Raw genomic sequence first — 22,800 nt, 5'->3', positions numbered from 1 at the left:
TTAAATGTGAGCTCCATTCATTCATTGCTCATCTCGAAAACTGCTTTGGTTCCAGACTATTCAGTTAAGTTGGCCAAAAAAAGAAGTTTCTACCTGAAGTGATATAGATTACTTTTTACTTTTTTTTTTTTTTTTATACTTTCTTTTACTACTTCCTGACCTGTACATTGAGATAGAAACCAGATTGTTGACAGCTGGGTGGTTAAAGATTGGCTGAGAAATTTCAATTAAAAATTGAGACTCAGCACTTAAAAATATGAGATACATCAGTTTTCAAATTCAATCAGTGCTCAGACTTTATGAACAGTTGAGAAGTATTGTAGTGGTGACTTTCATCCATAACTAAAGTTACTTACTAAATAATTGAGAAAGCATGCAAAGTGAGTGCTCTGAGAAACATTTATGGGGAGGAAGAACTCATACAGAAGAGAATCCTTTCTCTTGTCTCCTAACATAAGATCATAGTAAAAAGCTTGTATTTATTACAATACAACATATAGACTGAAGTGGTTTTTTTTCTCTTAAAAAAAAACTTTTCTCCACTCACAGGAAGACCAAGCAGATAATTCTATTTTCTCGTTTTGTTTTTAACCTAGGTTATATCTAATTCAAACAAATATCTACAGTCCAAACTGTGAGATACAACCAATGAATCTGAGTGACAACAAGTAATCTGCACTAGGATATTAGCAATTCAAATATTTCCCAAGTTTTGCCAAACCAATTAGCAAAAGTAAATGTTTTACATACTTCCTGAGTGAGAATTGGTCTCACTAAAACATGTTATTATTTTTACCAGAAAAAGAACTTTATTGCAATAACTACATGACCCAGTTTACTCATGGTGCAGAATTACAGACAATTATTTCTTTACACCTCATTTATTACTTTGTATTTTCAGTTTATATAAATATTTGCATCACAGATTGTCAACAAGAAATATTAAAACAGTTTCCATACCAGGAAAGTATGCACAGGATTTCTTAGCTTGGAAAAATAGATAGCTGATGATAGAGGTCTGTAGAAACATGAATTATGTGGAAGCATCAGGAGGAAGCAATTATTTTCTATTTTACAGAGCACAAGAATGAAGGAACCCCCCAGGAAATAATGGGGTAGCAGGTTCAACATAAGGCAGCATGCATTTCTATGCATTATATGATCATACTGTGAAATTCATTGCCACCAGATGTTATGGAGGTCAAAAGGATAAACATTCAAAAATGGATTAAACATGTTCACGGAGCATAACCCCATTAGCAGGTCAGGCAGTAGCTCTGACTTAGGTGGTTCCTCTATCACTGATCCCTGCAAGCTGGGAGAATATAGCTATGAAAGGATCATTTTGCACTTATCTTTTTTCTTGACTTTCTTTCTAGACTTTTAACATCCAAGTCAACCTTAAAACCTTAAATAAACAGCATTACACAGCATTTCTTTGAAGGCTTTGCCTATGTATTATAAAATATTATTTTTTTCTTATTTCTTAGATGGACAAATCCTTAGAAGGGAACGTATTCTGAATTTCTGAATATTAAAAAAAAAACATTTTTACAGAATTATGCATCTTTACAATAATTTATGAAATATAACTATCCTGATAGCTAATAATAAATACATACAAAATATTGTAAATTGTTTGAAAAACCTTGCTTTCCATTATACAAAACATTGTTAAAATTAAACTTCAGCCTCATTTAGTAACCATCACTCTACTTTTATGATGAAGACAAAGAAGTTCTACAGTAAGCATTTCAATTTATTATTACTATGTTTAATTCCATGATACTCATGTAGTTGGAAAGATTAACATGGTAGAACAGCAAAAGAGACAAACAGGAAAAGAATGCTCACCTACATCCAGAGATCAAGGCTTACAAAGAAAAACCCTCCAAAGGAGGGATCTCCAAAAAGAGATCCTTCTTTGGCGTCACTCAGCCTTTAAACTAGGTCTAGGAGAGGTCTAGGAGAGCTGCAGCCAGGCTCCACCCCTTCCAGTTACACATGTGAATTGCCTTCACCTGTGCTCACAGGGCTGACCATGTCCTTTCCCCAGGTGATCAATCAGTGGTTCAGGCCGAGACTCAGCTGTTCCCATACACCTCTTATTTTTACTGACAGATATCAAATTGCCATCCCTGACTTCAGACAGGCCAGAAGATGTTTTCTTCAGTTTTAAAACATGCTCCTTTCAAAGCATGTTTACATCAAGAACTTAATTCAAATTCTCCTCTACTCACTCCATACCCTGAAAACCTTCCCCATTGTGAGTATATATACTCTGCCATGTAATACTAAAGCATTACTTCATTGATTTGATACTTGATGTCAAATGATACCATGATAAATGGGCCTGAAGCACTTGAGCTAACTATTTACACCTGCACATAATCAGTGGGGGAGTAGAAGATATATTTCTTACTCAACAGTAGAATCATAGAATTACAGAATGGCTTAGGTTGGAAGAGAACTTGAAGATCATTCAGTTCTGAGTCTCCTGCTGTGAGCAAGGTTGCCATCCACTAAATCTGGTTGCCCATGGCCCCATCCAACCTGACCTTTAAAAACATCAAACTAATGTACAGAATCTTGAGGCATGGATGAAAGGCAGAGGTTTGGTGTGTCTTCTTAATGTTGGTGTCTGAAATCCACTGTCTTAATTTACAGCTGTGCACTGAAGTTATCAGGCTTTGCTGATTAACAAATTTGAATATGCCTTAAGACCCAGAGAACTAGCAGTCTGGATAAAAATACCTTCTTCTGCAAAGGAGCTTTTAAAACTTTTAGAAACAATTATTTACTTAATAATTTCCTGCATTTACTTTGCTTTTGTGTTCCCATAGGTAATAAAAATCTCAAAAAAAAAAAATTGAATATTTCAGCATTTTTCAAATTTTTTCTTTTGAGAGCAGAAACAGAGATATTCCTCCTTTTTACGTCCACTCTTTCAGCAGCTATTCCAAGGAGCTATAAAATGGCTCTAGCTGGTATACAGTGGATTTGGCTCACCTTTTCAATATATAATCACATTTCCAAGTCATCTCCATAATTACTTTAAATTCTTCATTGGCATCACCTAAATGTGTCAGCTGTCTCTTATTTCCTAGTTTGATTATAACTATGTTTATTAGATACCCAAGGCTGAAAATACACAAATGTATGACAATTATATACATATATCTATATTTGACCTTAAAAAACAAATAAACACTATAACAAAACACAACTTGATAACTTTTTAGTGCAGTCAAATTCAATCTAAATTGCATTTCTTGCTTTCTTCCTATTGTTTTTGTTTGTTTGTTTTGTTTTTAATTCTGTGTGGTTCTTCCATCAGCCTGATCAATGATTATACTTATAACCACTACACAGATGTTAAAGAAAAATAAAGCTAGGTCCAAAACAAATTTGCCTGTCTAGTAGTTGCTACCCCAGCATTTATATCCTAGGCCATTTAATTTCTGTCCATTGTTGCCAAATGCGTCCACAGTCCAAAATTCTTAGAATGCAACCACTGGAGCTCTAACAGGGTCTGCTACTGAATATGTTAATGATGCCTACACTGAGGCTGCAATGGATACTTGAATACGCTTAGGGCTTTTAAGAATTTGTGAAGTAGATATTCCTTAAATCATTCTGTTTGAGGGCTCTGTTGAGCATTCTCAGAGACTGCTTATCCTTTAACAGAACCATGGTCATATATTATTACCTGATCTGTACTCAAAGCATTGCCGGGAATACTTCCTCAGAGCATAGGAAACCTAGGGCTTCAAATCTAACTATTTTATTATTATTATCATTATTATTTTATTACTATTAACTTCTCAAACTCAGATTCCAAGTCACAAAAGACTGTCCAGACAAGGAGGGTACAGTCTATATGATTTGATTATTTCAATTTCCCATTTCTAGTTTAAATGAAATAATAGGTAAAAGAACACACTGTAGTCCACTTGTTAGGTCAGTGATACTGGAATGCAGAGGTTGCAGTACCTGCTTCCCAAAATGACCAAGTATTTCACATTAAATATTCACTGAAGCAATAGCTATTCACTCACTTGTCTGCACACTAATATCCCACCCACCAGCTCATAAAGTTCCTTCTTGGTTACTTTTTCAGTCCAGTGAATATTTAATTATTTCATGGAAACAGAACATATTCCTCTTTTATAAGCAAATACTCAGAACACTCATGGGGGAGTTGGAAAGTTAAACTCTGGCAAGAAGAAGGATATGCACCACAGCATCACATGCATCCTATAAAAGTGCTTTAGCCTATCGAACCAAATGCTCCCCAAAATTAGAAGCAAAATATTCAATTGTGCTGAACCAGGTAAAAGTAGAAATATTTCTCTAAAGAATTAAAAATGCTTTCTTTCTAAAATTCTAGCCCATTCAAAAATGGAGAAAGATGAGGAAGATGTTGCTAAATGAAATGTTGAGATGGACTAAGTAACTTCTACTTCAGATAAAATTCATGGAAGTGACAAATCTGGAGAAATCATACAAAGTTCAAAATTCCTAAAACCTAGGCAGTTCACTCCTTCTGAAAACACACACAGTTTCATATGTAACTGTCATCAGAAATCAGATATTTTAGGTTTATGATAGAGATTTTCAATTTTTGTCTCTCTGGGTGAAATCATTAGTAATTACAACCTGACTTAATTGAAAATCATCCACATTAGCTGATATCTGTAGTCAGTTTACCTAAGAGAAATCACCCCACCAGCCATCTATTCTATCCTTAATGTAACATGAATCATTACCACAAATACAGTCCTAAACATGCTTAAAAGTGAAGATATTTTGATGCGCAATTAAAGAATAAAATAATCAAAAACACTAATAATCTTCAGTTTACATTAGGTTCTAACTCAAAGCAGCTAAAATTCACGATCTCCAGGCATAAGCCTGCGAATCTTAAGCTTGATTCTAGAACTGCAGGACAATAAATTAAAAAGATTTTTTTTTTTTTTTTTGTCCTCAGCTTGCCTTGTTATCCCTAATGAAAAAAAAATTTAAAAGACTTCATCAACTCCAAAGAAGAGGAAATCTTGTCTTAATAGCAATAGGATATATAGATGTACAGGAAACCACATTGGACTTGGTTTGAATCAACCCTGTCATGAGTCCTTACCCTGTCTCACAACATTTCTGAACAGAGGTGACATAAGTATAGAGTGAAATACAAAAACAGAGTTTTAAAACCTACTGTATGTCAATATCCTTGCCCAACTGAAAATAGATGTCAGTCTACACCCTTCAACTTCAGCTGACTGTACAGTCTAGCCTATATTCTAATCCTAAATTCAAATTTATGCAAGGGAACTCACTGGTTCAGAGAGAAATCTAACCTTTTTTTTTTTTTTCCCCCAATGAGACCTTCTGAATTCACTCGAAATCCTATTTTTGCTCCTTTCCATTCTCTGCCCAAGATCCTAACTAATTGAAAAGTATTTGAATACAAAATTAGGCATCCACAGATCTCTGAAAAAAAAAACCAAAAAAAACAAGAAGCATAGACTTACCTTCCAGGTCTCCCAAAATTCAACTATATTTCCAAATAGAAAACACTCAGGTTCCAGAAGTCTAGCTCTAATTTCATCCTTAACTTTAGCACTTCCCAAGAGAATCAATTCTGTACAGAATAAAGGTTTGCAAACCTCAAATCTGTGTGAGCCTAAAATCAGTAGCAGTTGTATTTTGTAACCCTGAGCTTGCTTAATTCTTTTTTTTAAAGACCTAGTATGCAATATAAGAGTTGATATTCACCATAGCCACCCCCAAAAAGGAATTTACTTTTACTGTCAACTACTCAGGTTTCTTAATCAAAAGTTCCAATTACAGAAACTATTTCATCTCTACAGTCTCTCCTTAATCCTAGCCTTCCCTAAAGGCTCTGAAAATGCCTGACACTTCATAAATGGATTTTCCTATCAGCTGATAACCACTCATACTTCATGAATCTGGATGCTGCTGAAGTCATCAACAATACATGGCACAGTCGCTGCAATCTTGCTGAGCTCTAATACTGTGCTTGACTAAAAAAAAGAAAATTATCTGCTCTAGCATTTGTAAAAATCAAGCAAAAAAAGTTATATTAGTGGATGAAAATTCCTCAGCTTGGCTTCAAAAAGTCACAAAATATGCCTCTATGCTCTCAACTCTCCCTAACCATAATTTTCCCCAACACTCTTCATTATAAAATTAAGAAATCATCTCTGCGTTGTAATTAAGAATCAAACACATGTATCTGCTAATGTCAAGATGTCAATTTAATTCACAGAACTCTTCAAATTACTGCAATAATTCAGCACTGCATTCCTCCCACTGACAAACAATTCCTTTCTCAAAACTTTGCCTAATGTTAGCAAACATGGCAATCTAGGCTACTCAGAATGTTAAAATAAGTTATTTGAATCTTGCTATCTATTCACAGTCATATTGAAGCATTGCTGAGATTCCTATGTTCTAAGTCCCAAGCTTTATCCCAGTTCTTAAAAACTTACTGGGCATATTCAGTTCTTAAATACTTACTGGGCATGTTCCTCTTCTCAGTGAGATATTCAAATGCACTCCTGTCACTATCACTGTAAATTGCTAGATTCTCTAAAATAGAACCTCAAATCCCACCCTTAATTATGAAGGCACAAGAGAGGGCTATCGTCAACAATTATGTTCAGGAGATGGCAAGTTCTAAAAGATCAGTGGTTTCATTAGAAAGTAAAATACTGACTTTCATCACTCTACATTTGATTAGAAAGCCTGAGATTTTTAAGTCCATTTGAAAAAAAGACTACAAATTTACCCAGAAGAAAACTCCATCTCTTTTTATACTAGTTCTAAAACTGTCTCAGTTAATTGACGTATCTGCCTTGGTTCTCGTGTCACATAACCATTTCCAAAATCTTCTTAGTATGCAGTCACTATAGTAAAGTATAAAGAGGATTAAATGTGGTATAAAATAGACTAGCAGAATGAGCTGTATTCTCTGATACCAAAATTCAATATATTATGATACTACCTGTGGGATCCAAAATAAAAACAAGTGACTGAAGTCTTGCAGAAATACACAAGAACCCACAATCCCTTAGACTAACACTGCTAAATTTAAACAGACTAGCTAGACAAAAGATGACAAAAAGAAAGTGCTGTGCAGATTAACAGATGCAATACAGAAATGCAGAAAAAGTCTTAGTTGAATGAATGTGTTAACTTAGAGATCAAACATAGTTTGATCCAGAAGATGGAACATAAAAAAAAACAAGAAAACTATTACCCTATTGTGTTCAAAGTCAGACTTTGCTATCTGTAGGTTGAGCAAGGCAGTAGCTAACGGGAACTTGGAGTGCAAAATCCTTTTCCATTACTGGGAGAAAAATACTGCTAGCACTGATTTAGGAAAACACTTCTCAGCTAATACTGGAGTTTACTTCATTGTAATGAAGGGGAGGAGCTATACTACAGTTCTAGTCTCAAAAGGGAAGTCATAGCTTTTATCTGTAACTTCACAGTTGAAACCAAGCAAAAACACAGGACTGCACTCCTCCCTGATGCCTATGGGAGGCAATAGCTAACAGCATTCCTTTCCCAGACGAGACGTGAATTTGCCACTTCAGCAACGAAGGAAAGGAGATGTGTGCATTTGGCTCCAATTTCAGTACAGAAGTGGCACCTAATGGCTCAAAAGCAATTAAGAGCATCGCTCAAAAGTGACTCTTGGCTGCAGCTCGGCAGCTGTTCAAAGAGTAGAAATGAGCTGAATGAAGTGGACAAACTTACCATTCACCCTGGGATCTATGCAGGTAAAAGCTATAATCAGAGCTTTATTAGTCTAAATATATGATAAGTTATCACAAACCTGGGCTCTATTGGGTTTAACAGACAAATTAGACCTTATATCAGTACCTTAACTGGTTTCCTGCTTTCATAGGGGTGTTTTGCACGCTTGGTGACCAATCCTCAAGAAATTCAAAATGCCAATTCATTATACAACAATGAGTCAAAAGCATTCAGCACCTTACAGGACTCATGATCGGTAAGAAAGCTTTAGACACTTTTTGTTATTGTGACAGATTAGACTCTACCAAAAAAAAAAAAAAAAAAAAATCACAAAGAGAAGAGACCATCAGTCATTCAGTAATTATATGGTAATTACTGAACTGCAAGACCATTTAGTTACTGTGGGATAAGCAATAGAATGCTTAATAATTTAACCAATTACCATTCATTATAATAGCCAGGTTGGCATTTGATGATCCACGGGGGTCTCACCTGTCTCTTCACATACCCAACATTTAATGTTGCCATAGTAATGTTGTTCACACCTCTCCAGTTCAACTTCTGTCAGTCTTCAGTGTAAGCTCTTATTTCTGGAACTATCAAAAAAAGGCTTACAAAATAGGTACAATTTACATAACACCCCACTGAAGGCCATTTTTATGGCACTTGTCAATTTTGATGTATGTTATTGAAGCTTTGAGCCCACAGATAAGGCAATGCACTATACTCATTTGTCTGGATTATTTAAAGTGAAAGAAAAAAAGAAGTTATAGAACTGCTGATCACAAGGCTGAAATCTATTGTTCTTAAGCTGTGGTACATTAAAACGAATGAAGAGCCTTTGTGATGTTTTGTACCTGCATGAGTGTGTGGCTTTGGGGTTTTTTTGCCTTTGTTTTTTTAAATGGCTACAGCCATTGTCCTTACATCTGATGGACAAATGTCTGCTCTCTTACAAAAAAGTGCAGTTGAATAACATTCAGAATTCTTTGAGTGAGTCTATTAATTCTAACACGTTACAGAATTTTATTTTTAGAAATACAAGGTAAAAAAAAAGGAAATAATCCGAATAAAGTATTTGTATGTTTAGTGTACAAATACATCGAGTCTTTCCATAGACTTTGATGGGCTTAGTATGACATATGCTCAGAAACAGTCTTGAGAGATGCAAAGTGATTTAAATACTGTAACTGCTCTTCAGAAAGGAAAAAGGTATCTGTTATTCTTTTCAACTGTACTTACAGCCTCAAAATGAGTTTTCAATCCCATGCCTTCTGTTGTAATCATTTGAGCTAAAAAGTCTGAAATACTGGGCAATATTTGTTCAGGAAAATTTATGTTTAGGGATTCTGCCTCATTTGTAGTTCAAAGTCTGTTATAAACCCAAAACTCAGAGCAAATCCATGAAAAGAATGCAAAGAAGGCTGAGTTAACATGCTCTCAACTTTAGCAAACAAGTTGATTCAGAGCTTTGATTCCAACCATAGTGAAAGGTGTGGTCTTGCAGATTTAAATGGGATAATGAAGAAACTCATGATTTCATTAGTATCACTTAAACATTTTAGTTAAAGTTTAAAGGAAATTGGGTCTCTGAGCCTACAGAGAAATAACACAAATGGCTGGGAAGCAATATCATTTACATGATATAGTGAAGGTTATCATACATTATTATAATCTCTAGTTCTAGAAAGCTTATTATCTGAATTAAAGGGATGCCAGCATCAATAAGAAAGAATGAAGTTTTATGATCATGCCAATGTGAAGCAAGATGCCTTTGTTTCCTGCAAAGGAACACAGTTTCTACAGTCTAACTAAAATACCTCAAGAACATTCAGAAGTACACTTTGATATCATTCTTTGTATTCGTGTTATATAGCACAATCATTTTGTAGTGTTTTATCCTCAGGAAGGATTGTGGACCTCTATGGCATTCTTTTGGCTGTCCTGATGAAAGTTCTGCTAAATTCAGTTCATGAAATCTCTCTGGTTTGTATGTATTGCACAGTATCATACCCACAAAATTCAGAACAGTTTCTACTGGCACACAGAGCTGACAATAAAGAGCTAGAGCTGGAAAAGAAAGGGGACTAGGCAATGTGAAGAGAGTTGGGAAATAAAACCTGTAAAAATACAGAACAGCACAGGATCTCTCCCACTAAAACTTATTTTGGCTTAAGAGATGCTAGCAGGTGGCAGATATGTGACTGCATGCTCATCAGTCAGACCAGAACTTTTTGTAGACTTCCTTAAATGAAGTCTCTCTCAAAGGAACTATACAAAGTAATTACGGTAGGTACTTAAGCAAATGGACTGTTAATAACCACATAGAGGTGATAAGCCTCCCAGGCCAGCTGGAGACTTGCTAGCAAAAGAGAAAAAGAGGAAGGAATCAGAGGAGTAGAATATCTTTTATTAAGAAAAAGGAATTCTGTAAAATACTGACTGATGTAATTTCTACTAAAAACACTCATCAACAAGAAAATCTAATTGATACTTAAGTGTGTTGGCTATCTTCAGTCTCCTGCTTCTAACTTGTTAGCTGAAATAATTCATAACTCATTTGTTTTGTTGTCCTAGAAGAAACAATAAAATATTGGTAGAATGACTTATTTTTAAGTTGATGCATAGCATCAACTTTCAAAATATCCTCTGCTCTCCCCATTATAGCATTGTTCTTTGAAGACTAATTTTTGTTAAAAGGTATTTACCCAACACACCTTGTGCTGATCTCTCTAATGTGTTTTAAAAAATAAGGAAAAGGTTTTGAAGTATTAAGTGTCATAACAGTGTGACACTATTTCAGTGCAATCCTCAACAGCAAAAGACAGAGAAATGAGAAGTGTAATGAGATACAGGATCACATCACGAAACAGCAGAAATTGGAACTATTACATTGTCCAGGCAATTCCAGCTACAGATAAGACATGACAATACCCAACAATGAACATGAAACAAAGCAATTATGTTTCTTACTTGTATGTGTTATTCTAGACAATTAGACAAAGAGTTTTGTGGTTTAGTTTCTATTAAGTTAGCCTAAGAGTATTGGGTAACCAATCTCTGCAATCTCAGACTACAGAAGTCTACAAAACCACCTTCTGTTCATTGGGCAGCCCAAGGCTTGCTTTCTGTGCTCATTCTAAACTAAGCCACCTACAGTTTGCATAACTCTCTTTGTAACATACTGGCCTCAGCCAGTCTGCTTTGAATTCAAACTGCTAACACAGAATTGAGCAATGCAAAACAATTCTGTTTTCCTTTCTTATGTGTGCCTCCCACTGTATGTTCCGTACCACAAAACAGATAAGATTTCTTTTAAAAAAGCTCAGAATTTGAATCTGCAAGATAATTCAAGGATTTTTGTTATTTTATATTAATATTTTTAGTAATTTTCAGTTCCACATTCCTTCCCTCTAAGAGGTAAATGTGATTGAGAGAGTGATTACAAAGTAGTGGTGCTTATTCCTGTTGCTCAGTTCAATCATATCTGATGCACATTCTAAGTGGTTTCAGAACAGTAACATTTGCACAAATATCCAATGAGAAGAATGTCAGTCTTGTGACCTGACTTGGCATTTCCAACTTGGTTGCTGTTCTTAAGCTGATGCACTGACAATGCTTGTACACCACCTTTTTTATGTTCTCCTTCTCTATCACCTCTTTCTGAATATACAAATTCAGATATAACTACAGTTAAAAAAACCTCAAGCACTCAAACACAGAAATGTCCAGTACGAAAATATGTTAATTGATTAATAAGAAAGACCAAGTGAATTTTTGAATGTGGTTGAAACATTATTATTATTTTTTTAATATATATATTACCTTTTTCTTGAACATTCAACTTCAAATAGGCAACCAACATACTGAACTGCAAAGCAAGGGCCAAATCAAAACTTCAACATTTTAAGCTCCCAAAACATTGTCCCATTGCATTAAGCAGTGTTTTTAACAGAAGTACTAAGCAATACACAAAGATATTCCTGAATTACTATAGTAAGGGTAAAGCAGGCTGATCAGCCTATTTTTCCTCAGATCTTCTTTCTTGTCTATTTTTGAATGTAACCAAAACATTTTCTTTCTGCACACATCAGGAACTTTCCCTAGGGAACACATATTCCCCAAGAAGGCAGGAGCTTCTTAATGAGGTCATTCATCTTCCTCAGCACTTTTGAATGCATTCTACATGGCTACATGGACCTGAACATGCTCTTAGCTAAACTACAGTCTTCCTCTGCCACCTACAATACCTTTCTTTCCCAAACTTTGCTACTAGGCCAGAGACCTATAAAGCCAGAAAGCAGGTATTGCTAGTAAAGTATGAGACAAGAAGCACAAGATTACCTGTACTATTCAGCAGTGGGAGCAGCTTATTTTCTCATCTACATTTTTGTTGTAAACACACATGCTGAAGACCTTACTGCCTCAGATCTCTTGCCAGTTTCATCACTGTCCAAGTTTTGGACTTTCCAATTACATTCCCATGTCTTCAAGCAGATTTGTCTTTCACAACCTGCTCCTGTTTCCACCTCTCATAAGCTTCCTTTTCACATTTCAAGCTCGTGAGGAGTTCACTGATCAGTTATGGTGGTCCACTGCCACATATGTTCATTTTTCACGTTCAGTGGACTAGGCAATGAATGTGCTTCAAAATAGTTGCCCTTGATAATCAACAAATTTATTATCCACCTTGAAGAATAGCCTTCCATAGAACCCCAACTCTTAGTCCCTTAAATAGGCTATAGCAGTGGCAAAAAGCAGGGCTTATATTCTGCTATTTATCCTCATTGCTTCCCTTTGGATCTTAATTTCACCATTTCCTGGTCGCTGCAGCAAAGGCTACTGACTTTGTCTCAACTAGCTGTTCTTTATTCATGAGAAGCAAACCTAACCTAGTACACTGCCTAGTTAGCCTTCCCAGAAGCTGTATGAAAAAAAATATCTTGTGCATTATTCAGTAATTTTGACTTTCTGTCTTCCTTTGGAAAGTGTTAAGAAAAAAGCATCTCATATAGGAGTTATTGTGTCAAAAACCAGACAGTGCTTTTCTAATGTATCATACTCTCTGTTTTTCAACAATATAAAGCTCTGGCTTTCCAGGGAGATGTTCCACGATAAAAGCTTATTCTTTGTTATTATTTGTATGTTGAATTCAAGCGAATTATTTCCTGTTTCCCTCAGAGATTTGTTCAAAAGCAGTATCTTCAATGGGGTTTACTATCAGTACAATATGTTACGTGTGCATGTCTCTCGCCTTCTCAGGATCTTGGTCTAAATGAAATTACATTTAAAAATGATCCGATGACAGAATATTAGCTGTGAAAAATGCATTGTTTCATAAATCCCAAAACAGGAACAAGTAAACACTGTTATATATATGAGATGGTAGTTGAGTTTTTATAATGAATTTGCTTGAGCCTAAACTTTGCCTTACTGAAGTTACATGTCATTCATTCTGTAATGACCACTAAGATGCAGGCATAAGTAGGCACTCATGTGGAAAAAGGTCAGGTTTAAGGCATCTAAATAAGCACTCCAATTTCAGACATGTTCATCACATTAAATTCTCACGCAGAAGCCGATCTTGCAAAGAACTAAATATCATACCTTAACATAGATCATGCAAGTTTCATCAAACGATTGGAAATGCTTAAAATTTAAATCTACAGCTTTTCAGGATAAGTGCCATTGGTAGCACCTTTTTACTTGTGGACTGATTTTGAGGAGCGGCTTACGATTATAGGAGTTGAAACTGTTAACATCTGACCAATCACACCTCTTCTGTGCCTTTCCATTTTTGTCTTTTTTACTATATCATCTTGTGTTCTAACATTCATGGAGGGTTTTGTTTTTGTTTTTTGTTTGTTTGTTAAGTCATAGGAAAAAAAACTAAACAAAAAAATAAAAATCGTTAAATAATTTTCAAAAGTGTATATGCTCAAAAAATATACCCTTCTGTCCTCCTCAAACCCCAGTGGACTTTTCTTTCTTTAAAAGAAGAGGAAAGTGAATAAAAATCAATTGCAAGAAGTCACCATTATACAGTTGTTTCCCCAGCTTTTGTAGTTGATTGAAATAATATATACTTTGCAATTCAGTAATGATGTTGCTAGAGGTCAGTGCTTCTGATGCTGCCTTGGTGGACCATCTATTCATTTTGTGCTTTCTGACATAAAACAACATTAGCTTCTTGTGGGAAAGCTTATAGTCAGATGTTCTAGAATTGTTCTTCCAGGGTATTGTAGATCACTTCGTAAAGTAAAAGCCTGAGAATACTAGATAATTTCAGAGGCTCAGTACTGGTCTACTAATATGCCAGGAAGAATGAGCAATTATGATTTTCAGCTAAGCAACATATGCTGTTTGCTGTCCTGTTCTGAACAGCTGTAGGTTAGATGCTGTTAAGATTAGGCCCCTTCTCTCGTCCATATTTCAAAATTCAAATTGAAGTAAAATAACAGCACCTGCTGAACAAAAACACTATTTCAAAATGTGTACTTGCACACAATTACTATGAAGAGGCTGGCCACCATTGTTACCAGTCTATTCTTTCTGAATGGAAATGGCAGAGAAGTTTTCGATGCAGCTGCAGCTCTTCAATTGTATAACTAGTGTTGGCCCCAAGCCAACCCTCAAGAACTCAAGTGGCACCAAAAGATACTATATTGATTTGCAATCGAACATAATAGGCCATCAGCTTAATTATTACTGAAGTGACAAGGTTCTGGATATTTCATATTTATATTTCTGAGGCCTGTGAAAGATGAATGTAAATCTTTTAAATGCCTACATTTGCATATCTTCAGAAGGGTTGAGTGCTCTTACTGTATTCATAGCCTGTGAAAGACCAAAAGGACTGGCTATTCAACTCAGGTTGCTAGATCATGCAGTCACTTACTTACATAAGGAAACAAGGCAATAAAACTGAACACATTTCTACAGGAAGATACCCCCCAGATCTTTTGTAGACATCAAAAAAACTGCAGTTGATCACTAATATCATCTTTATGATCTTTTTCTTTCCCTGCTTTCCAGATGAAAAGATTGTTTGAGTACAAGGGACCAAATTGGCATCATCAAGCACTGAGAATTTTCCCCAAATACCTACTGCACTGAGCTACTTTTTCCTACTGAATATCAGTACAGCTTATGACAAAGGTTTTGCATACAGGACTCACCAGTATGAACATGTTTGTGAAGCTCGGGAAAAGCCAAAAGAGTTACTGCTAGAGAGCAACACCAAGGCCCAGGATTCCAGTCCTATTGCTGCCCAGTTCAATCACACAAGGCTATCAGCTAACTATCTCCTAAATATACACATCTTTTCTTTTTGGAAGTGTGCATCCTATAATTCTTACTTAGAATCAGAAAGATCATTAAGATAGACTGTTTTAACTCAATCAAGAACTACTTCTATTTTAATGATTCTGGAGCCAACTACCATTTCTGCACTTGTCCAGCCCCCCCCTTCTACCTTCCTTATAGGTTTCTTCATAGTTAAGCCACATTTTCACTGAGATCATTTATACACCAAGCACTGTTTTCTTGCATATTCCTAGCCTCTGGATTTCAACTGTCCTCAAGTGTTCTCTTTTTCTTACCATTGGTGTTTGCTGTAAATTGCTTTCCATACACTGTAGGTGGGTAGCTGAAAAAAAATATATATTTCTCCAGTTCCTTGGAAGATATATAAAATACATCTGAAAACATGCTTGTGAAGACGACAAAATTAATTTTTCTCCTACCCTAGCAAAACCAAAAGATGTACTGCCATTCTCATCTTCTATCTCATGTTAGTAACACTATTCCCAGAGAATTTAGGCTCATATTTTCAAGTATTATTGCCCTCTACTGGAGAAAATATGCCTCAACTGCTGATAAGCTTCATCTTTTCCTAGTGCTATCCATTTGAAGACCTCTAATCACCACAAAAAGAAGAGGCCTGTTCTGAAAGAGATGGCTGACAACCAGGCTGTCCCTTCAGTTTGATTACTTCCTCTTAGAAGTATTACTGGAAGGTCAGATCACAACACCCTTTCAGTTACTATTATCAAAAGAATTTAAAACAAATGGAAATTAAGAGCAAGTTACCAGCTGCAAAACACTGTTTTTCAATATAGTCAACACCATTAGCTATGCATTTTCACCAGCAACAAACAAGAACCTGCACGTTGCACTCATCAAAACCTGCACCAGTGGAGGGAACACATTTTGCACCACCCACCGCCTCATGATGCTTGCATTCACGTTTTGGTCTCCAGACACGCTCAGCAAGTGTTGGTGAATGTCAGTGGATGCCATTTTTTCCACAGAGAGGAATTCAGTTCCACACCTATGCTTCACCTGCATCTTCAGGGCAGACACCATTTTGTCAAACTGCCCCCCTCTGCTGCCATCTGTCGTACAGAAACAAAATGTAATGACATGAAGGTTCCACCTCTGCTGCCATAACACCAACACTGACATAATGGGCCAATGCAATAAAATAGAAGGCACTGGTTTCAGAGCAGCCCTCATAAAAGATACAGATGTAATCATGGTCACCTATCTTGAAAGCTGAACGTAACTCCCCAACTTGAAACATACTCATCTTCCTGAAGGTCATGAAAAATTCAATTGGATATAATGTTTTGGAATGTGAGAGCTTTCAGTGATCACTTTTTAGACACACAACTGAAAAACACTAGAATTAAAATTTCATTTGCACAATCACTTCCGTCACACTTAACTGAATGAAATTTGAACACTGATGTCATGAAAGCTGCAAAGAATTGACTGTTCAGCTATGTTAGAGAGGCAATCAGACCCATCACAACAGGCACTAAGAATGTTTCTGCGATGTGCTAGCAGAGATTGACAAGGAATTGATCATTAAAGACTTCTGCTAGTGCAATTCCTGCAAACTAGCCTGAACTAAAACAAGATTGATAACAAGCACACACATTATAGTCTTGTAAAAGGAGAAGAGCTGTATAGCCACCACCTGCACAAGCAATTTTGAAATGAAAGGATGCGAGGATGGAAATTGGGCAATTGTTACTAAGTAGCTGAGAATCCAGCTGAGAATTTTGTTGTTAACAGGAACAACAAAAGCTCACTTAAAATACAGATGGAAAGTGTCCAGAAACCAACGAGGAAGTATCTATATTGGTTCTCCATCTTATAGGACCTGAAGAGTAGATGTTTGTATAATACAAAATGTGACAGATTTCTAATTGCAGAAAAGAAATTGTGAGAGCCCTCCCCCACCCCCAAAAAATATACATTGTGGAAAACAAATCATGTACCTGCAGCATGACCAGTTCTTCCTTTATTTCAGTATATTTATATATTTGCATGTGATAGCTGGAAGTATGTACAGATCAGTGCAGAACACAACAACAAATTATTTCATCTGCACTGGAGGTCTTCATAAATATTATCTTTATGATTCAGGAATACAATTTCAAACTTGCAATGAGACTAAAGGTAGATTTTAAGTAATGTTTTTAAAAGGCAAAATGTTTTAAGAAAAGTTTTAAAGTTTCAAATATAAAATCCAAATGTGAATGGGCCATCTCTTAAAGAGTAAATACCATCACCTATTTATCAAAACAGAAAGTCCAACCACATTCTTAGGTTTTATGTAGACAAATCTATAGAAAAGATTCTTTAATTATAGAAAAATAAATGGACGGGAGTCAACAACAGGGGTGAAATTCCCTAGTATTAACTATCTTACAGAACTTATATTGGCTCATAGTAAATAAGAAGAGAAAACATTAGAAGTCTTCCTCCCACAAATTTTGTTGCACAAGTTTAAACAGCTACACTCAAAACAACTGAAAATTACAGAATGCAATGCATTAAAAGCAGTCAAATCAGCAAAAATAAATACATTTTTGATTAATCAGAGTATTGTCATTCTGTCCTCAAACTCTGAGGCTTTTGAAACTGGTAGTATCTTTCATTAAATGGCCTAAAAAACATTATACATCCTAAAAGGCCAAATATGTCTTTGGTATTTTACCTGCCGAAATCTAAAAGAGCCATTACATTTTTTGTATCTAGGCTGCTCAATTTGAGATTCACAAGCTGAAATAATGGAACTGAGAATAAAATTAACTAGCTTTATAGTATATGGATGTGCAAGTAAGTGAAACAGGCACTGATTGGATGTCATTCTGTGTAAACCAATGTCATCTTCTTCAACAAAGAAAGTCACCATGCAGTACATGATAGAAATGACTGAAGAATGGAAATTTGTTAGCCACTCCTGCAAAACAAAGTATAATTGGGTAATGGGAGCTAATTTCCCACCACTCATCTTTCCTGAGGGAGTACAGGATAATAGATTTTCTCTAAGCGCCCTCTCAAGAATTGCATTGAAGACCAAAATTACCACTGAGTTCTTATGTACTTAGTGTCCCTATAGAGGGATGATAATACAGAATTATAGGCATACTCCTACACACACTTATTTTACTGCTGGTTCATAACATCGTTAAGCTTGATATAAAGCTGGTATATGAATTATGACTGTTGAACAAACAATGACATTAGATGATGTCTTCTTCTCCTGGTTCATGCAAATAAAGTATATCTGAGGGGTGCATATGAAGCAGTGAACACACAGCAGTAAAATTTCCATTTTGAACACCAAATACATACTTTTTTTTTTTTTTTTTTTTTTTTTAAACAAAAGGACTAAATATAAAAAAGAAGCCATTACCATTTACCATCTGCTCTACACATATTGGCAGTCTTCCCTTGAAAATACTTGCCTGGATCAAAATATGTCTTACTTCGCAGATATATGATATCAGCCTTCAAAAATAACAACAACCAACAACAAAACAAATGAAACAAAACAAAACATAGAAACCACCAAACCTCAAAACTACCAAATCTATGGGGGAAGATATCAGATTTCTTTGGATATACTGAGCATTCCTGTTCATCTGAATCAATCAATTCACCTAGAATCGAATTCTTGGTTCCATTGGTATTTTCTTATGAATCACAGATTCATGAAACTATGTTGATTAAATGGGTAAATTCATAGATTTCTCAATATTCTCAATTCTTTTCCTCAGTTCTGAAATCACAGGACAAATCTGGCTCAAGATGTCTTGGCATAAGTTGGGGACTAAATTGAGATAAGATGCCTGTCCTCATCAAAACCTCCCAATGAAAGCAGCAATAATAAAGAGTCTCATAGGAGAGAACAAGACAGCCTCATCAGATTCCCTGAATTTCAGCTAACTACTTGCATAAGTAGCAGCACTATACCTCACCAAAGGAAGAACCATCAAGGCCTGCTCTTAAGTTTGGCAGTTGATAGCAGTCTGAAGAAGGAGCAGAGATTTCTGGACAGCAAGAAACTCTGGCTGAACCTTCTCATGATTCTTATCACGTTTCCTGTACTTCCTGCCCTGATAAGGTCACATATCCTATCCTGCTTTGATAAGGTCAACTTGCATACAGTTTCTCTTATTGGAAGCAATACTATTTTCTCTACATTGATTAAAATAAAGAGGAAAGATAATTAAAAACAATATGTATACAAATATTTAGGAAGAAGGTGCAGGCTACAGAACAGGCAAATAGCACCTCAAATTCTGTTTCAGATACATCTTCATCATTCTTATCTTAATCCTCAAATTAGGAATGCGCGTGGTCTTAAAGAAGTATCTCAGATACTCAGACTCTAGGTGTAAAGTGTTCTAATTTTGATGACTTCTTCTCACCCTAGTCTTACTGGTTCAGTGTGTTCCTTACAAATCTATCCGCAAAGAAAGGAGAAACACTAACTCCTAAAGAATATTTTAAAAATGAACAGCTTTAAGTTCAGTATGTGTAGAACACCACAAAATAAGTCAAATATAAATCAAACAGAAGCATGAAGAAGTAAGCAAGCAGGCAGAAGAGTAACAGAAAAAAAAACAGTATATGATGTTTTTCCACTCTATTTCAGGGCCAATTGCTTACTTTTTTTTTTTTTTTTTAGTTATTATTTTAGAGGAAAATGACATATTAAATATTTATCATTTACCCAGTAAACGGATTGCCTGTTGCAAAGTATTGTGATGGACTATGATGTGATGTTTATATAATAATATAATAATAAATGAATAAAATAATAATATGAAAAAGTAGTACTAAAAAAAACCCATATCTGTATATCCAGAGAACTAAATTTTTCACAATATTCTTCAAAGCTACCTGTGATAACTTTGCAAGTCTTTCATAACCCCTGCTACTCCTATTTTCTTCCTTGGAAAAGGCAAAGATAAAACTTCCAGAAAAATTCTTTCAATCTTGTAAACATGATACAAAAATCACAGAATGATGCTGACAAGTGCGAAAACTGAAACACAAAGGTAAATTGCCAAAACTGACCTTCTCTGACATGTGGAGAACAGCTGATTTTAAGCTTGCAAAGATTCAAATACACAAGCATGAATACCTTGATCAAAACAACAACAACAAAAAAAAACACCAAGCAAGAAAGGCTAGAATATTTTCATCCCACCAATCTTTCAATAAACAGCACAGAAAATAGATCATGTGTATCACTGCCTTTCACCTTCCTCTTTTTCTAATGTTCTTTTTAGCTGTCTCGTGGATGACTAGAGCAGAAACCAGGCAGCAACATTCTAATCATCTGAATATATGTTTTTTCCAGTTGTCAAAAATCATCGAAAAATGTCAAGGAAAGGAAAAGAAAAGGCGTGCAAGACAATAACTAGCCAAAAAGAATTCCAAACAGTCTGCATTAATAGAAGTCCTTGTAGATAGATGTCTGATGGGATGAAATATGTGATATAGCACCAATTGCTTCAGATAAAAGGCAAAAAATACAACAACATTTCAACTTAAGCAAATGTATATTTAGTGGGAGAAAGAATAGGTCATATCAGCAATTTACAGAACATAATTTAACAGTAATTTAATAACCTTCAAAAAGAATACATCTCTGAAGTAATCTTGGTGCTAATGTGGGATGTTAACATGCGAAGCAGAAAGAGAATAAGCCTTACTGAATGTTTTACAGCTTTTTTTTTTTTTTTTTTTTTTTTTTTTAATAGCTAGATTCAAATATCTGCTCAGACATTGTACAGGATTGAGTTTTAGCACAGTTTAAAATTCAAAGACCAAAAATGAATCCAAAGTAATCTATCAAGGATCTCTGAATCTCAGCTGTTTGTTTTTTTTCTTTCTTTCTTTGTTTTTTAAGGGAAATTGAAAATGATGCAAAACATCTGAATAACCAATAAAAAGCACAGTTGGGATAGAGCAGAATTAATGGATTCTATGTTCAAATAAGCCTGACAGCTCCGATCACTGGATCTTTGTCATATAATTTATTTTACTAGTTTCATACTGATGTACCCACTCACTGTTCTGTAAGAATTTAGTGACACTAATAGTAGAGCAAAATCCAGCATAGTAGAGAGAATCCTTAGAAGTCAGCCTCGTTGTGAATATTTCCAAAGTACAGGCATGACTAATTATTAAGTTCCACAGTGTGTGCAAATCAGAGTTTCAGTAATGTCCTGGCAGCTCTCAAATGATAAAAGAAATAATCCAGTTAGGTCCACACAATCAAATAAGGAAGATTAGAACCAAACTGAGCATAAGTGGTTCATGAAACTAAGAAAAGACAATATGAATATCACAAAGCATGAAGAGCTGCAGGCTTGCTTTTACTCATGACATAACTATCACTCTTAAATATTTTAATCGCTACCAGAACTGTAACTACTTCTAGCTTCAGTACACGATAATTAGTGCACATCTAACACCAAGGATCCAAACTCAACCTACTACAGATCCATTAACTTTGGTAAAATTACAAAGTCTGTTCCTCAAACTACAGCACTTCTAGAATACTTACCTTTGCTATATGTTATAATAAATTATTTTAAATCTTTACTTTTATAAGGTTGTGGGAAAGCAATGAAATTAATGGTTCAGGCAACTCTGTTGGCTTGGACTAGTTGATATTTATGCAAATTTGAAAAGTGATATAGTTACTTAAAATTGTATCTGGAGGAAAAGGACAGGAAACAGATGCAATGTTCTACATGGACTACTTTCAGGCTAGCAAAACATTCCTTTGAGAAACTTCTGTTCTCTGTCCTACGGTGTTACTGGATTAGAATAGAAAAATGCACATGGTATAAGCAGTCTTAGCAGGCCACTCCATGGTATCTTTTTTTCAGAACTACCATCCATCACACATGCCTCTAGTCACATAACTTTCTCTGTTAAGAGACAACACCATCACTTAACACATGATGAATATTCTACTCACTCAGAGGAAATTTTATACTAAACAGGCAAACTTCAGTCAAGTCAACAGAACCAGAAAAGAAAATACAGACTTCTGCAAGCACAACTTTACTAAATGGCAAGTACTGCAAGACTAAAGAACATTAAGAGCAATAAAGCTGGTGAAGGAACCAGAAAACAAGATATATTATGAATGTCTGAGGGAACCTGACACGTCAGAAGGCTGTGCTGACATTCAATGAGAACTGGACAGACTAGACTAGGCAGAAAGGAAACTGATGATGTTCAAGAAGAATGAGTGTAGAGTCTAGCAGCTGGGGAGGAATAAGTGCATGCATTGGTACAGTTTAGAGGTTGACCTGCTGGAGAGGAGCTCTGAAGAGAAGGACCTAGGTGTCCTGGTGGACAACAGGTGGCCATGAACCAGCAGTTCTCCTTACGGCTAAAAAGAACAATGATATCCTAGGATGTATTAAAAGGAGCATGGCAGTAGGGCAAGGGAAGTGATCCTCACCTTCTACTCTACCCTGGTGAGACTGCATTTAGAGTACTGTAGCCAGTTCTGGGCTTCCAAGCTCAAGAAAGACAGATTTCCTAGAAATAGTCCAGTGGACAGTAACAAAGATGTTCAAGGGTCTGGAGCATCTTTGTCATGAGGAAAGGCTGACAGACCTAGAGCTGTTCAGTCTAGAGAAGGGAAGGCTGAGAAGGGATTCTCAACGCTGTTCATTAATATCT

General features: G+C 35.6%; 1 long non-coding RNA gene across 5 annotated transcripts in view; it reads right to left on the bottom strand.

Annotated features, from left to right (window-relative positions):
• Positions 1-22,800, bottom strand: part of LOC149917743 (uncharacterized) — a 310,433-nt gene that overhangs the window by 132,830 nt on the left and 154,803 nt on the right. The gene's annotated exons all lie outside the window — the stretch shown is intronic.

Source organism: Phasianus colchicus, chromosome 5, assembly GCF_987193195.1.
Source record: "Phasianus colchicus chromosome 5, bPhaCol1.hap1.1, whole genome shotgun sequence".
Taxonomy (NCBI): Eukaryota; Metazoa; Chordata; class Aves; order Galliformes; family Phasianidae; genus Phasianus; species Phasianus colchicus.
This window is presented reverse-complemented; position numbering and strand designations above follow the sequence as displayed.